We start from the raw sequence: 13873 nt of genomic DNA, 5'->3' as shown, positions 1-13873 counted from the left end.
CTGAACAATAGTCCAGTAAGCAGCCCTGCATCCGTGGATGAGGATGTTTGGGATTAAACAGTGCATTTCCTCCCTCTTAACATTCCTGCATGCCCACTGCTGAGGAACATTGCAGCCCCAGTGCCAATCACATGAGCTTTTCAGCCAAAACTGTGGACGGCGTCGTCCAACAAAATTAATAAATAAATAAGAAATTACAATAGCATTACATTGAAAGTTTCCAGACTCAAATTCCAGTATCACATTGCCAGTCCTAAAATAACTTGTTACAGCTTTAATGCTCAGGACTTATCAGACTCAGTGATAATGTGTGATAATGTTTCAAGCAGTGTAAATACAAACACTGGCACAGTGATATGATTGGACTTACTTTGATGCAAGCTGCAGTAGCATGACTGGTAATGTTTTCACATTTTCAGTTTGCCTGTCAGTGTTTTCGAGTGTGTTTGTCATGGGAAAATGTGCCTTGAAGGCAGTTGCACCTTTGGTGGTTGAAGAATCACAAGCCTGTCCGCCACGACTCAGTCAGCTTTCTCATTGTAACATTAAGCTTCTAAATCTGTTGAAATGTAGGCTGATTCTCAAAAGGCACCAGGCCAGACTCTACACAGGCACCATGTTAGTAGAAACCATGTAGTCATGTGGCTCGAAATATAGCAAATGCAGTCTGGTGAAGCTTTTCTCCAGCCCGTCTTCCTCTTCATAGACTTTTTAATGAAGTCGCATGAGTTACTTTTAGCTGGCATCTACTTTCCATGATCGAGAACTCACTGGTGTTGCAGCTGGCGTGATCCTGTCACGTGATTGTCCAGTTAATTATTTTTGTCTAATAGATGATGACAAGGACAAGGGGTAGCAATATTCAGATTTCCTAGATTTATGATTCATTTCTAGGTAATAAAAAAGTTCATGTACTCTTGTCATACCGCCGGGCCAATCTGTTTCCTGCTAATTGGACCTCCTCCCCCGCTAACTTAGACTGCATGTGGGAAGGAGCTCACTCCTGTGAGTAAATCACACCTTATTGGTAAGATCATGCACTTATTATTTTGGCTGCTTTTTTAAATAAAACAAAGTTGCATTCATTAGTATGGCCTTCTATAGTGGAACGGAAGAGGGGTTTTTTTCAGTTTCATCCTCTCAAAAGCACAAATGCTTCCACATATGGTTAATATGCTAATGGACTGCTTTCGGCCAAGTGTGTATGTTTTCAGCTGTATTCATCAGCTGATGTAAAGAGAGATAGTTGTTAATGGAGCAGGGAGTGGGGCTTACTAGGTTTGAAGCAGAACTCATCTATATTTAATCCTGTAAATGATCATTTAGAGGCACTTTCAGAGGAATCCGATGCCTAATTACAAAGAGAAACTTTCACAGAGACAAAGCACATAATCAATCGGAGATGTAATTATCAGCCACTCTCCATCTGTGTTCTTCTTCAACCATGTCTCTTTCCGCATGTTCCATGCTATAAAGCTAGCTTTAATTATTTATCATTTTCTGTTTGTACACCCGCACGTCCACACGCCCAACACCCCACCCTCGTGTTTGTATCCGGAAATTGCGGTCAGGGTGGTTAAGGTGAAGCAGGCTGTGATCTAATGGGGAGAAAGGGAGGAGAAGGAGCCGACTGTCAGCAGTAAAGAGTCAGAGTGGATGCATCTACTTAATGGCTTTTTGTGGTGCTGCTGTAATATTATCCAATTTAACCAGTCATCCAATCAGATCCTGGAATTTTTTTCATAGCTTTTCCAATACAGTTTTTCTCCTTTATACAATACTTTCATTCTACAACTTGGAAACACATAAAATGTCTTTCTCTTCATACAAATCATCTTTTTCTACATAGTTCTGACATAGATCGTGCCCTTTTTCATTAAATTCAACTAAAACGTCATTGATTCAAAGCCATTTTATTAAAAATCTGCGTTACATTTTTTTAATGACAAACCTTTCCTACACTGAGCACCAACCTCCTGAGCATCTTTACTCATAGCACCCTCTAGAGATTTTTCAGCACCACTGCATCTGTGTGTAAACTAATAGGTCACAGCGTGGTTTAGAGTTAAAGCGAATTTCCTGAGCTGTAATATCATGACTGCGGTCATATTACAGAGGCGTTTGGCTCCTATTGGATTAGACCGTTGTCACTTCCTACATTTCCACTTCCTTGAAGACGCAGCTGATGTTGCCACATCTCTGTGCTGACACTACTCTGACTGACGCTTCCCACATGAGTCAGTCCCCACCTACAACTCACTGATAATTACATCTGTGACTAAGCAGTGCGTGTTGCCACATCTGTCTGATGCAGAAAATAATATATGATGTACATGACAGTATTTCAATACAGGCTAATGTCTGTACTGTTCTAAAAATCTAATGTTCTGGACAACAACATTTCTATAACAAATTCAAAGACAGACTAAACTGAAAATTTAGTTGATTTAGTTACATTTCATTGTATATGCTTAAAAAAGAGTTGTTCTTTATTTTGTCATCACTTTTCCGTGTCATGTGGCAAGCTTATCTACATCATGGCAATATTTGTTTTTCCCTAACAAAAGGCATGTAGTGTTGAGATCCTCGCAGTTTTCCCCAAAACAGAGCTACCTCAGTTTGTATCAGTCCACATTTTAATCCATTTGAGATCAGATTTCAAATTCTTTTGTACAATGAGCGTTTATTCAGTAATTCAAAACTATTCCTGGGGCAATAATCCATTATTAAATTTCCAATTATGGCCACATAAATACCAAAATTAATGAAGTTAATGGTGTGCAACTTTATATTTTCACTGAATAGACACTACCTAAGTAGTGTCTATTTGATTGTTTGACTAATTTTGGATTTAAAGTAAGACGTGTCAGAAAAAAAACATCAAAACACATTTTTACAGTAAATCACCAAAACTAAAAGGTAAAAATTCAGGGATAATAAAGAGAGACGAAGGCTCCTACATGGATCACATTTGCATCTTGTACGAGACAAACCTTTTAAAGATAAAAGGCTTGAGGACATCAACAAGCTCTTTAAGAGCAAGGGACTACTCACTGGGAGACACTCTTTTAATTAACCCCTCCCCCTTTCAGCGGCTTTGAAACGGGCACCAGCTGTGTATACTCCACTTTTACACAACCAGCAGCTAGATTGGTCCGGTTTAGGGCAAAAGAAAAACTTTCTCCACCTTATTACAAAGAGACATCCGCACACACAGTTACGTAACCTTTATTTATATTAACAACCCTCTTGGAAGAAGTATGTTGAGGAAAGAGAGTGCTTCTTTGTGTGAAAATGAAAGGAATCTGCCAGAATACCCAGCAAACATTTGGAAATTGAGTAACAGCTGGCTGAGCGTTCATTCACTGCTGGTTGGAGACTGTGAAATTTGTGTGACGTCATCACGTCGTCACTTAAATGTTGTCTGGATGTTTTAAGTTGTTTGGAAATTTATAGCAAGAGGTTGCATTACTCTGTTCCTCTTGTGATTTAAAATTTCTGGTATAATTTACAAATTTGTTGCCCTATCAGTGATGGGCAAGTCATGTTGTCCCAGATGCTGCGAAACAGACCCAGTCCATGATCCTACCACCGCCATGTTTCACACCTGAAATAAGAATCTGATGCTAAAATGAAGCATTTTTCCAAATCTCTCATTCTACCTGAAGAAAAAGTTATATTTTTGTTCTCATCTGTCCACAAACTATTGTGCCAACAGCTTCTGGTTTCTCCAAATGATCTTTAGCAAATTGCTGACAGGCGGGGGAGTTCTCTTTTGAAAAAGAAGTGAATTTCGCCTTGCAATTGTGCCAGACATACCATTGTTTAGTGTTTACCCGATCGCGGGCTCATGAACATAACTCAATGTGAAAGAGGACGTTAATTGCTAAGAAGTGTTCCTAGGCTCTTACACATCTCATTCCTCAAGAGATTCATTGGTTGACTGTTCTTGAATTTCCTTGATTTGTAAACAGTCTGACTAACTGTTGATAAGATGATTGCAAACTCATTTTCCTGAGGTCATCCAGAAATTCCATTGTGTAAAATATGAATAACAGAATGGAACAATTGACATAAACCTATGCTTGAGCAGAGATCCATCAATCTGCAAAAAAAACATCTACAAACTGTAGAAAAAAATCCAAATAGAGTTCCTCAACATTAAATTGGGAAGACTTTGAACAGTATAATCTGAAGAAATCTCTATGAGCAAGAGACAAGGCTGACAATCAATATTAGGTGCTTGTAGTGTCCAGGCCCTCAGGCTGCACTGCACTAAAAAAAAAAAAAAAAAAAAAAAAGCATGATTGCATCATAGAAATCACTGCAAGGGGTCAGGAACACAGTAAACCATGCCATCCACAAATACAGGTTAAAGCTCTACGATCCACGTGTGAACATGACCCTGAGACACTGTTGTCTTGTATGAATTGTATGAACTATTTTCATCTAGTTCTACTTTTAAAACCAGATCATGGCTTAAGTCGTACTTATGTAGAAATACAGAAAATCTCAAAGTGAGCACAAACGTTTTCACGTGGCTATAATTGTTCTTATTATACTGCTTTTTAAATCCATATTGCTCCTGGATGCATACGCTCCATGTGTGCAGTAGATCAACAGGAGATGAATTATTCTTTTTCCAGAGTCTGACTGCCTTCATGATCTGTAGCACATGTGATTGTGTTTAAAATGAATTAGGACAGCAGTGTGCCGCTTCACACAACATCTCTTCTGTTGTTCAGTTTTTTACCTTTTTCACCTTCATTTCACATTTTTTTAACCATTGCTGTTTCTCTTCTTCTGGTATTTTTGAAAATTGTTCTATAAATAAGCACTGTTGTTATGTAGGGGTGAAAACACTGGCAGTTTGAGAGTTTTCAGACGTTGGCCTAATCATGTGTTGTTGTGAACTGCTGATGGCTATTTAAAGAACTCCTGCTCTGGCGTAACCCGGCTCTCTGTGTGATGACGATAAAGGCTCCATGTTGCTGTGGAAACAGCTCATCAACCAAGGCCACGTGTGGTTGGCATCCATCAGACGATGCATCTTTGTGTCGAGCCCACCCCACCTGCTTCACAAACATAATTTAATCATTGCAACAAAGAAAAAAAAAACACACAAAAAAAACATGCCCCGGCCAATCAGGCTTCTCAGTGTTTTTCAGCAGAGAGAGGCAGAGAAAATGAACAACCACTGTAACCACTACATTGTTTGTGATGTTCCACCATTCGGCTCCTGTTTGTTAGGCGACCCCCATTGAGCTGACTGTTTGGATAAAGTTTAATGGAGGATTCCCTGTGTCTAAAACAAGCAGTTTCACTCCTGCCCTACAGTGTGATGCAATGAAAAGCAGTGTTATCCGATTATGGCAGATCAGTAAGTCGGTGTTCAGAAATCAATATGTCATCCGTGCCTCTCATCTCAGTATGCAGCAGGGTGTCCCCTAGTGTGTCTTACTCCTCTGAGAAGGGAAATGGATTTGTGTGAGAGAGAGTGAAGCGACTGATTGAATAAGTGAAAGTGTAAAATAGGCTTTGTCCCCAACTTCCTGCAGTCCGTCTCCCTTCCTGTCGGCGTGAAGCACGAGCCATCAGTGTGTGACACGGGGTGTGTTTGCTCCATTCCACCCCAAACCTCCCCACTGATGTGATCGTGTCTCAAAACAATACCCTGTTGTTTGCCCACACAGGGGGTCGTGCCTGCCGTTGCATATCATTCCAAACTGATAGGCCAGTCGTCTTTGGCTCTTTCCAGCGAGAGAAACTCACTGGAAGTCTCATCACGAGAATGCCCACAGGCAGCTGCTGGGAAAGGGAGTGGTGTTGGCGACGGTAAGGGGGAGGTTATTACTCATTTTAATGTGCTAGCCACATCTGAGAAAATATGAATACATTATCATGTGTTATTTTCTGACACACTCCAGTAATTAGAGGAGTAAAAGTGGATTCAGCTGTAGACAGCTCAGGGTGATATGGCTGTGAAATTTATCTTCAATCCACTGTCCGTTAGGTCGATCATTGCCGCCGCTTCTGTGTGAGGACAGGGATCAATAGCAGAAACTAACTAAGGCACGAATCGCTGGCAGAGGTGAAGAGAAGCTTTCGAATCGATAGGACAGTCACTCAGCTTCCCTGCTGTGTGACTGACAAATTCAGTGTACACTGTAGTGTGTGTACTTGCACTTCTGTTGATACAGCAAAAGTTGACTCATAACAATGAGTCTTTTACCACTGAGAGGCTCAAAGGCATCTCAAAGGGAGTTATCACAGAGTTACTCAGATGTGGTCCACCTACCCATATTTTCTGACATTAGATTAGTGGATTTACTCCTGCAGTCATCACATCGCTGAGGGTAAAACCACATGTCCTTAACTTGAGTTCATGTACGTGTATCTTGTATTTTTCTTCCTCTTCAGCAAATTAGAATACATGTCAAGTTTCTAACTGGCCTTTTCCACCAGCAGATGGCAGCATGACCACTTCACTGCACCAACACCCAGAGGTATTTTTCTGCTGTGCTAACAGTCACCTTAAATGTCCTCTTATTGAGGCGTTGGAGGTTTTTGTAAAATTATTTATTTATCTGGTAAAAAAAAAAAGGTGTTGCTTCTAATATATTAGACATTAGTGTTGCTGCTGCCCATGCCCAAACTTTCACACACAGCAAATGTGACTTTATCTTTATCACACCTTTCAAAACACGAGTCGCAAACTGCTTTACAAGCAGAGAAAACGACACATTTATAAGGCTTTATCACAATCGAAAGCAAAGAAGAACTCAAGTATTTATGCAAGTAGACACTCGGCGACATTTTTATGCTACTGACATAATTTTATTCTCATGTGGGAAGTGCTCTGATTCTATGTGTTATCATGAATTCTTTGCCATGCCATTGCATATCGGCAGTGTTTTAAAATAGTTTCCTATTTATCTCTGACTTTCTTGTCACTACAAGCCTGTCTGCATCAGGCGTGTAGTCACCCTGGGTAATTTAAATGAACTGGCCCTTTAAATAGCCCAGAAAAGGAGATAGTAGTGTTTATTTCAGAGGAAATGACTCTCCTCTTGTAATATTTAGTGATGGCACAGTAATGAGACCATAATCACTCCTGCAAATACTGACTTTGAATTTAAAGGGGTGGGGAACCTAAAAGCGACTATTACTGGCAAGTAATATAGTTTTGAGCTGATCACATCACACCTGTGGTGTAGCTTCAGTAACGATCAATCAAGAGAACCATCATGTAACAAATGATTTCACTGTAAAACTCTGTGTGTCACAGCCTGGCTGTCTGATGTGGCCTTTGCAGATCCTGTTTGTGTCACAGCTAATTGGTAGCTTTAAATAAGTTACAGCTGTTGTGCCAAATATGAACAACATAAGCAACTTATTACCTGTATTATTTTTTTAAGTATTGAAGATATTAAATGTGTTATGAGTCATTCTCAGTGACAGGTAGCTTGCACTGTATAATAAGCTACCCCATGGCTTTACTTGAGATTTTTTTAATTTGTACAATACAATGCAAGAGATTTGAAGACTGATTGGAACAGCGCACTGCCAATATTGTTTGCAGCTTGAAGAATAATAAGTAGGGATGCATTTCCTTGGAGCACAATTTTATATGTCCTGGCCAGTAACAGCAAATTGCATTAAACTGACTGTCAGCCAGGCACCTCCTTACTGCACCCACACCCCATCCCACTGTTTTATCTACTGTTATGGGATTCTTTCCAAAAAAAGAAGAGGATTTAAATCCATCCATCTATCTATCTATCTATCTATCTATCTATCTATCTATCTATCTATCTATCTATCTATCTATCTATCTATCTATCTGGATGTTATAGAGAATGAATTTTAATTTGGCTTTGGATTGTGAGCAGTTTGGAAAACCAGCAGCATGGGGATACTAAAATGAAAAAGGAATGAAAGAAAGGGATTTTAAACTAAAAGTAATGACCATTCTCTAAGATTTTCTATGATGCCGTATTGTACTTCATTTTGATGAAAAATTATAGAAAAAGCTAAGACATAGCAGGGAAAAGATTTACTCATTCATTCTGTGTAAAATGGTTAGACTGTTATCAGTCTAATGCATAATACCGCTGTAAGCGTGCAAAGTATAGTGTTCTTTTATGTGACCACTTATGAAGGGTCGTTCCTTTTATCAGCCGACAGTCTGTTTCTCAAAAATAAAATGGGTTGGAAATCGTGCTGATGCCAGCTCTTTGACCAAAACATTATTTTTTTAAAATTAATTAATTAATTTATTTATTTATTTTGCATATTTTTCACTCTTCTTTGCAGAATAGTTTTAATTCAGCAACAATGGAGGGTTTTTCAAGCATTGAACACCTCTTTAAAGTCATGTCAAAGCATCTCAATAGGATTTGAGTCCAGACTTCATTTTTCTTGCTTTATCATTTTTCAGGTGGAGAGCAGAATTCATGGCTCCATCAATTACAGCAGGTTGTGCTGAAGCACCAAAGCAGCTCCAGACCATCACAGACCATGTCCTCTTGGAGTAATTTAGGTACTCTGGCCACTCCTGGGAAGGTTCACCACTGTTCCAGGTTTTCTCCATTTGTGGATAATGGCTCTCCCTTCGCTGGAGTCCTAAAGCCTCAGAAATGGCTTTGTAACGCTTTCCATGACTCTGTTAACATCTGCTGTTGAGTTTCTTTTACCTTTTCACACAGGGTCAGGTAGGTTTGAATAGCTGTTTTTCTTTAAGAAATTGAATAGTCATTTAAAATCTGGGGTTACTACTACAAGGGTTATCTTTGATTAATATTACAGTTTAAGCAACAACCTAATAAATTAGGAAGATGGTAAATGCTTTTTCACAGCACTGTATATTTGAGCTTTGGAAATAACTTGTTTTGATTTGGTGACCCTGTGCATCATGGTTTATGTTATCTACAATCACGGTAAAGCAGTCTGTCGATTAAAATGTTGATGTCATCATCAGGATGAAACGTCAGACATGTAACATATTGCTTTGGCAGGATCCCAACATGAGCATCGCGTTGCACGAGTATCATCATATTGTCGTCGGTAATGTCACAACCAAAGACAAAAAGCTAATGAATTGATTTTTTTCTCCATCCCTATGAGGTCACATCTCAAGGGGAAAAAAAGGAGTTTAAAGTCTTTGTCTGACCAACAGCGTGTGTTGATTTGGCTGCCAGCCTGCTTGTCGACAATGTTTTTCATGCTTCAGCGGAGCGTGAGAGGAACACGCATTCTTCTCATTGGAGGAGCTCACTCACAAACTCGCCCTCTATCTCCCGCACAGACTTCTAGACACACACACAGAAGTCGGCGCTGCCCTGTCAAATTCACACCACTGCGCAGTGAGACCACTCATTCTTATACTCCACACACACTTTGTTGCTTGGGCAGTGCTTGATTTTTATAATCCACCCCAGGCTGTAATGACTTCGTGATAAGCAGGACTAACTTGTATAAATAGTATGGATTGCCCTGTGGAAGCAATTTAGACACCACAGCGCCTCAATGCCCCATCCCTGCCAACTAATGTGGTGGATGCCAGTTTGAGTGCCAAGACTGAATGATTAGCAATGAATAATCACCCTTGCCTACAGGTAGTGTTATCTAAAATTCTCTCAATAAGTGTCCCACTGAAGACTGCTGAGGTCTTTTTAAACTCTGAGAAATGATATCCCGGGCAGGAGCACAGCAAAGTTAAAGAGGCAGGTGACAGGTGATGTTCTGTAACAGTTCAAAGTTACTTATCACTTATTAATATCCAATCCAGGCTGCAAAACCACTTCAGGTGGCTACTTTTGGTACTCAGTGACAGCAGTTGATTAAAACTGTTGTTTATTTCAAACACTTGTTAACTTGGTGAGAAGTTGTGTGTTTGTAGATAGTTGGGCCACTTTATAATCCTTAAATGTTGAGTTGCTTCAGTTTGCATCAGAATTTGTCGTGTTCAAATCTGATCACACAGACATGATGCATGATTTTTTTTCATTCGGTTATGCTTAAATTTCATCATGTTCATCTCCAATATTGACAGTCCTGCTTATAAGTAATTCACAATGCACTCTTTAATCCATAAACAAAAAAGGGATAATTCCATGTTATTTTAATCTTTTGCTTTTTGCAAACATGCAACAGGTAAAAGATTTAGTGAGTTCACTGATAAACAGCAAAAACAAAGGATGGCAGATGGATCCTTTACGGCCTTCCCGCTGTGGGATTCTGAACCACTTCCGGTGCTCTTGCTATTGTGATTGCTCACTGGAAATCCTGCTGGGACTGACCACTGGGACTACTGCACCTGCACTGCTCTCTGGGTCAAATACGATTTGATATTGGAAATGAGGACAAAATATCAGGGAGCCAAATCTGGCGAGCAGGGCAGGCGGAGAGTGATGAATGTACTGGTGTGGATAAAAAAAACCAGTTTACCATGAGCTGTGTGCCTCTGCACAGTGGGATCCACCACAAGCCAGTTTGTTTCCAGTGAATGTTATACCCCAGGAGAATTGACGCCCTGGTGCCGGTGGACAAATTCATGTTTATTTGGTTAGTGGCCAGAGACACAACTCTTATCACAAGTTATGATTCTCCGAATATTGATTTGATATGTTTTATACAGCAGCTGATGTTTGGTGTTTGCACAAAATTGAATTGGTAAAATTGCAGGTTACAGTGGTCACAGTGGAACCACCAGCATGTGCCATTGTTCAGCGCTGAATGTAAATCAGATAAGGTTTTTACTCTTCAGTGTCACAAATCTATTTGATCGCACCTCATCCGACCAATCTAAAGCAATTCCAAAACTGAGAGTGTTTTTATTAGATAAGTAAAAAGAAAGAGACAACACATTGTCATCATCATCCTTAGCTTGCACTAAACCTGAAGCGTATTTTTTTACCTGCTGCACCCTGCACCAGTGCCAGCCTTTCACAGAAGCTATTAGAAGAACAGCTTCTGTGATTTTCCAGAGGAAGAATGAGTTCACTGTGAACTATGGTCACCATCAGCAAGACTGATGGGTAATCAGCAATAGGCTCCATGCCAGGACAAAGACTTTTTTTTTTTTTTTAAGTGAACAATATAGAAGAAGGAATTAAGAAGTTAGTCGTGCTAGTCATCAAAGTTAGTAACGAAATGAGGAAGAAAGGTGATTTAAGGGAGTTTGGATGTGGTATGGTTGCTGGTGCCAGACGGGTTGGTCTGAGTATTTCATTTCCGCTGCTGATCTACTGGAATCTTCCCACACAACCATCTGTAGGGTTTAAAGAGAATGATCTGAAAAAAGAGCATATCCACTGAGCAACAGTTCCCTGGGTGTAGATGACTGTTGGTGTCAGAACCAAAGCAACTGAAATAACCACTGGTTAATCAAGATGTGCAGAATAACGTCTCTGAAAGCACAACACGTGGAACCTTAAAGCAGATGGGTTACAGCAGCAGACCATTTCAGGTGTCCTGTCAGCTAAGAACAGGAAAATGAAGCTCCAGTTCACATGAATTTCTGCTGTGACATTTAGAATCAACTAAATTTGCAATAAACAACATGAAAGTGTGGATCCATAGGATTATGCCATAATGGGTGATATTTCCTTGGCACATTTTGGTAGTACCAACAAACTACTGGAATATTACTGACCATATCCATCTATTTATGACCAACGGTCCACGTTTCTTGAACCTTACAATGATTTCACCATACATAAATGGCCTCCACAGTCACCAGATCTCAATCCAACACTACACCTTTCGGATGTGGTGGATTTGCATCACAGATGTGCAGCTGACAAATCAGCAGCAACTGATGATTTCATGTCAACATGGACTAAAAGCTCTAAGGAATGTTTCAACACCTTCTTCAATACCATGAAGAAGTAAGGCAGCTCTGAAGGCAAAAGAGGGATCCAATCAACTAGTATCAAGGTATACCTGATAGAATAGATGGATTTTTTATTTAATACTGTCAGTGCACATTAAGCTACACACTGTTCCATAAGCTTGATTCCAGATCTGCTCTTTGCTTTGTATGATGTCAGAAAGAGTGTATTTTCATAATATGACCCTCTGAGGCTCTGGCTGTGTGCCTCTCGCTCCAAAACTTGTGTTTGTGAGAGGCAGTCAGTCAGAAGAAACCTGGCCTGCGATAAGCCGAGGCCCATTATAACATAAATAAGTATTATTTTGAACTGTGAATCATACAAAGCTCCTCTAGAAGTCCAAGAATAAATAAAAATGGACCAGGGAAGTGGTTTTAATAGCTCCACATTTAAAACTATGTCTGCAAAACAAACACAAAACGACTACTCCTCTGATGTCAACCCAGCTGTGTTCCATGTCAGTGTATAACCTGATCATTATGACCTCACCAGAGTTTTCCATCTTCAAGAGTGAGTCACACTTTTAATGTCCTCTCTTCTGCGAGCTAAATCCCAAATCAGTCTGAAAACAGATTTCCCAATACACGACAAAGTGAGCTTTTATTTAAATTTGACTGCATTGGCAGCAATATTTATTCAAGTTAATGAAAGAAGAAAATTGTGCCTGGAGCGCCTGGCAGGAATACAAGGACTTATGTCAACTCAGTCATCGCTATGTGTAAAATGACTCAGATTTAACAAAGAGATGAGCAGTAGGTGGGAAGTGAAAGGTGTGGGGGTGCAATCCCAATCACCATGGAACATCAAACAGTGTCACAAGACCGGGGAAAACAAGACTAGCCCGGAGCAATAATTCTCCCATTACAGCCTTTTATGACAAACTCTATGATGATGACAAAAATTTAATTTGAAGTGATCTTGGAGGTCTGTCCTTCAGCTTACAGCCAGAGGCCTGAAACTTACAGAGAGAACTTAGATCGTGGAGTGACTTAGTAGATGGAGGGAATCTTCCACTTTGCCCTTTGAGAATCATTTTAAACTTCAAAACATTATCTCGTGCATATTTAAAGAAGCCCATTCATGCTTTAATCTCACCTTTAAACTGCTCTATCACTGCTTTCTAAGATGTTCTCATATCTCCAGTTAATTAAGAATTCCAGCTCTCTAACTTCAATTTCTTGCCAGTTTTATTAACTTTGGCACTTCCAACAAGGTGATGATTATTTAAAATATAGTGAAGATTTTGAGTTTTACATGATTGCATGATCGTAGAACCTCTGTGACTGTGGTTTAGGTTTTTCACAGTTAAATTCTCATATTCCCAAATTGTTTTGCTTTGTTTTGTGCAAAGACAATGAAGCAGAAACTGTGTAGTTAAAGAAAGCACATTTCCCATGTAAGCCAGCACAGTGGTATGAAAGCTGAAATGTAGTGTAGCAGCCCACAGAGGCTGCCAGTCCTCTCCCTAATGGTCTAGTTTTGTCAAGTTAATTATAATGTGGAGGCAGAAGTGCTGTTAAGATGGAAGCTCACGTGGAGACACCAGACGCTACCAAACAACTTTTATCAAACAACTTTCTCCCAAATACGCGGCTTTTAGCTTTGATCTTTATCTCCAAGACCATTAGTGTCTAAAATTCAAAAGCTTTTCTTAGTGCATTTATCATATTTGTCTTAATTACAGCTTTCCCTGTTAGGCACAGATTTAGTTTTTTTGTTTTTTTTTAATTCTCAGAATATTCAACTTTAGTTGCAGCATCCAAGTGAACAGTAATGGACGTTTTTCAGAGCATCTTAGCTTGCCAGGGTTGGTAAATCAAAGGCACAATCAATCAGAGCAGTGATGGCACAGTTCCATTATGTGTCCCAATAAGCAATGCCACAGAGCCAACTGGAACGAGGCCATTGTTAACACGTGCTTTTACTGCTTTGACAAATGTCTACTGTGGCAACAGCTTATTATAACTTTTGTACATGGT

General features: G+C 39.8%; 1 long non-coding RNA gene across 1 annotated transcript; it reads left to right on the top strand.

Moving 5' to 3' along the window:
• Positions 1-5698: 5698 nt before the first annotated feature.
• On the top strand, positions 5699-8936 carry LOC112842576 (uncharacterized). The gene is made up of 3 exons (XR_003214399.1): positions 5699-5835; positions 6469-6506; positions 8441-8936. It is a non-coding gene; the product is annotated as an uncharacterized LOC112842576 (long non-coding RNA).
• The last annotated feature ends 4937 nt before the right edge of the window (positions 8937-13873 follow it).

This window comes from Oreochromis niloticus, linkage group LG17 (assembly GCF_001858045.2).
Source record: "Oreochromis niloticus isolate F11D_XX linkage group LG17, O_niloticus_UMD_NMBU, whole genome shotgun sequence".
Taxonomy (NCBI): domain Eukaryota; kingdom Metazoa; phylum Chordata; class Actinopteri; order Cichliformes; family Cichlidae; genus Oreochromis; species Oreochromis niloticus.
The sequence above is the reverse complement of the archived record's forward strand: the minus strand, read 5'-3'. Positions and strand labels throughout refer to the sequence as shown.